This window comes from Aptenodytes forsteri, unplaced genomic scaffold (genome assembly GCF_000699145.1).
Source record: "Aptenodytes forsteri isolate BGI_AS27 unplaced genomic scaffold, ASM69914v1 Scaffold25, whole genome shotgun sequence".
Taxonomy (NCBI): Eukaryota; Metazoa; Chordata; class Aves; order Sphenisciformes; family Spheniscidae; genus Aptenodytes; species Aptenodytes forsteri.
In genome coordinates, this window is record NW_008796180.1 from 695,063 (window position 1) to 698,414 (window position 3,352).

Genomic DNA, 3,352 nt, shown 5'->3' on the forward strand with positions numbered 1-3,352 from the left:
TGGGAGGCGCCTTGAAAAGGGCCGTGTGTCGTGTAGGGTGACAGAGCTGCCCCTCAGGAGCCAGGTAAGACCTTAAAAAAGGCTTCATCAGTGAGGCCCTGTCTGATTTACAGTAGCCAGAGGAGTCGGTTGCTTCTGTTACTATGCCAAACCCCAGCTCCCACTTGTTCAAACCTTCCTTTCCCCCTAAAATACTAATAACTACTTAACTCTGGCCTGTGGTTTCTCGATTACACCCACCTGCAGGGCCCAGGCCTGATGGATGAGGGAGATGCGACAAGAAGTAAAAAAATATTTTTTGCCGGTAGAGCTCCCTGTTGGTGGCAGGTATGGGGCTCATAAAAGGATGCGGGGAGTGTCGGGGCTGCTGCTTTCCAGACTGGCACAGCATTTCGCAGTGGTACCACCTCTCCCAGGAAGCTGCGAAGCTGACTCCATGGCTCTGAAAACCACTGCTGAGCGCTGTGTAGGAGGGAAGAGCACTGCTGTGGTTTAGGTTTGGTGGTGGTAAAAGAATTAGCGAGAGTAGCAGAAACAGGAAAAGGGGGAAGGGCAGCAGCCCTTTTGGTCGTGTTAGCTGCTTCCCAGGGACTTCAGGAATCTCTTGTGCCATCTAGCTTTGGCTCCCTCCTGCCCACTCTCAGGCTCGTGTTCCTGCTGTAGTCCCCTTTTTTTAAATCCTTTAGTCCGCAATCCCTTCTCTACCTGTGATTTGTTTCTTCATCTGCTTTGTTTGTGGCAAATGTCCCCCCCTAACAGTGTAGGGCACTTGATTTGAGGTTCTGCAAAAAATCTATACGCCTTCACCCCCCTGAAATGTAATGTTACATGCCAGTGTCTTTGACCTGCTCTTGATTATTGAACATACAACCCAGATTTGAGCTCCCTGTGCAGAGCAGGGATTGGGGCTTTCAGAGTTAAAGTTCACAATCAAATAAAACCGGCAGCATAGGCTGGGGAAGCCCCATGGTGGGATCAGAACAATGTTGCCACTTTTCTTCCTTGCCCCAGCAACCCCTGCTGTGGGGGCATGGGAAAGGAGCAGAGCATGGCACGCTTTGCTCTGACCAGCCCCGTGGGAGCTGTTACTAGCTGGCCCAGTTCAGAACAGGCTCCAGGCTGTCCTAATCTCTGCTGGGACTGGAGGGCAAAGGGGGGATAGCCAGGGGAGACCCCGGGCTTTGAGGGCGTGAGCGCTGCTCCGTCTCGGCCCAAGACCTTTGTGCAATGCAGCTTCTTGAGAAAAATAGAGAGAGGATGTCAAGGGATGTGGTGCTGCTGTTGGTTAACTGTGCAGATGTGAAGGATACCATGTAGTAGTATTTCCTGCCTTGAAAAGGGCAGGAAGAAAAATGCTGGGGACCTTTTTCTTGGAAGGTGAATGAACAAGACAGCAGTGACAGAGCCCCTCTTCCAAATGTGGGATTTCAGCAGAGGGACAACTGAGGGACATTGGAAAACAGTGGGCCCTCTTGTCCAAAAGAGCACAGATGAGGAGTAAAGCCATCAACTATTTCAACACCCACAAAGGCAAAGCCACTGCTGGTGGCCGTCCATGGGACAAGAGTAGGCCAGGGCCTTGATGATCTCTCCAGCATACGAGGAGAGCATTGGTCTCCCAGGCTGTTTTGCTCTTCCCTCTTCTCTGATGCAGTCTGTGGTTTTCTAACCTGGCTTCCTTGCCCTGAGCCTGCAGCATGGGGTCCCCTCGTGTTGAAATGGCTACTGGAGGATTGCAGGGGCCTTTCCTAACAAAGGTGCTCTGCGCCCTCAGCTTCAGATGATGTCAGTGAGGGTTATTTCACTCCCCCCCGAATAAGAGCTGTGCAGAGATTAAAAGGAAGTGTTAAGTCCCTCTTTCTCAGTGGATACCATGACTCTGCAGAGGGAGAGTTTAAAAAAGAGAAAGATTGGGGACCAAGTGCAGCTATTGTTGGACTCTGCGGGGCTTCTGACACGATGAAGCCAAAGCACTTGTTCTCACGGCCCTGGTGTGTCCCATCAGCGTTGGCAGTGGCCTAGGGAAGAGATGGTTGCAGGGGAGAGTTACTCTTCCTATCCTTGCTGTGTGGTTTGGCTCCTGAATGCCCAGGGCACCCTCCAGCCCACGCTTTCTTCCCTGGCTGTTTGGCTAATGGAGGGTGACAGCTCCTCATGCTGCTCCCAGGGAGGGATCCAGCTCAGAGGCTGACTGTGGCACTCAGCCCTGTTCCCACAAGGAAGCCTGTTTCAGCTATTTACATCCCTCTCTTTGATCTAGCTTTTGACATGAAAAGACATGTCAGCCAGGTAAAGGGAAACAAACAAAATGCAGCAACAGCCCTGCATCTCTGCTTGTGCATGATCTGCTCCCTAGCACACACCTGCCTCACAGCCACAGATCCTTATCAGCCCTCTGATTTCCTTGCTGTCCTCTCTGCTTTCCCTTCACACTGGTGTAGAACTTCTAGGGGCAACTTTCTGCATCTTGTTCCCTGCTCAGTAAGATGCTGTGGCTCCTGTGCCCCCCTCTCTCTGGCATTTCCCTTCTCTCTAGAGTATAACCAGTGTGGGAAATGTCCTCATGTGTCCTCCTCATTGCATGCAGTGCCAGGGACAGGTGATACAGATCTTCATTTCCTCCCTAAACTGCTGCAGTGTTTCAGCAAGCAGCTGTTTGCAGCTCACTCCAGAAGTAGGTGACATTGTCCCTCCCTGGAAACCAGATCATTTTTCTGCTAAGCAGCTTAGGACCTTTCAGGGAGAAAAGTACAATAAAAGTATGAGAATTTGCTGGGCCAGGGGCTGCAGACACAGCAGAACACAGTGTTACCCACCTGTGTTTTTTCTGGAGGACTAGATGTTCTAGACTTGCTGAGAAAGCAAACTTAATGAGTAAGAGTATTGTTGAGGTGCAGCAAGCTCTGTGGTGGGGGTAACAACTAGTACCAGCTGCAGAACAGTGTGGGAAGGAAAAAAAAAATCAAACAGAGGTGAACTCCTACTTTTATCAGCAGTTAATTTTCCTGTGGTGTGGGCAGGCTTCTTGGGTTTGCAAAGCTGGGTGTTCCTGGGCAATCCCTGAGCCGTCTGCTCTGGTTATTTTATATGGCTTTCAGGCAGCAAACCAGGGCTGGAATCCTCTAGTACGAGAGATGTCTGCCCAGTCTGGGGCCTGCAGTCCCACGTGAGCTGTGCTGCTCTGAGATGGGGCCCAGTTTACAAGAGTTCTTGGCTTTACCCAGGCAGAGATGGCTCTCTGCTTCATCCGGACTCCTGCTGCGATGATTTCTTGGGAAACTCGGCAGCTAGCAAACCAGCCCCTCTATCCCTCTTTCTTCCCACAGCCAACAGGGAGATGGGCTGCCTTCCT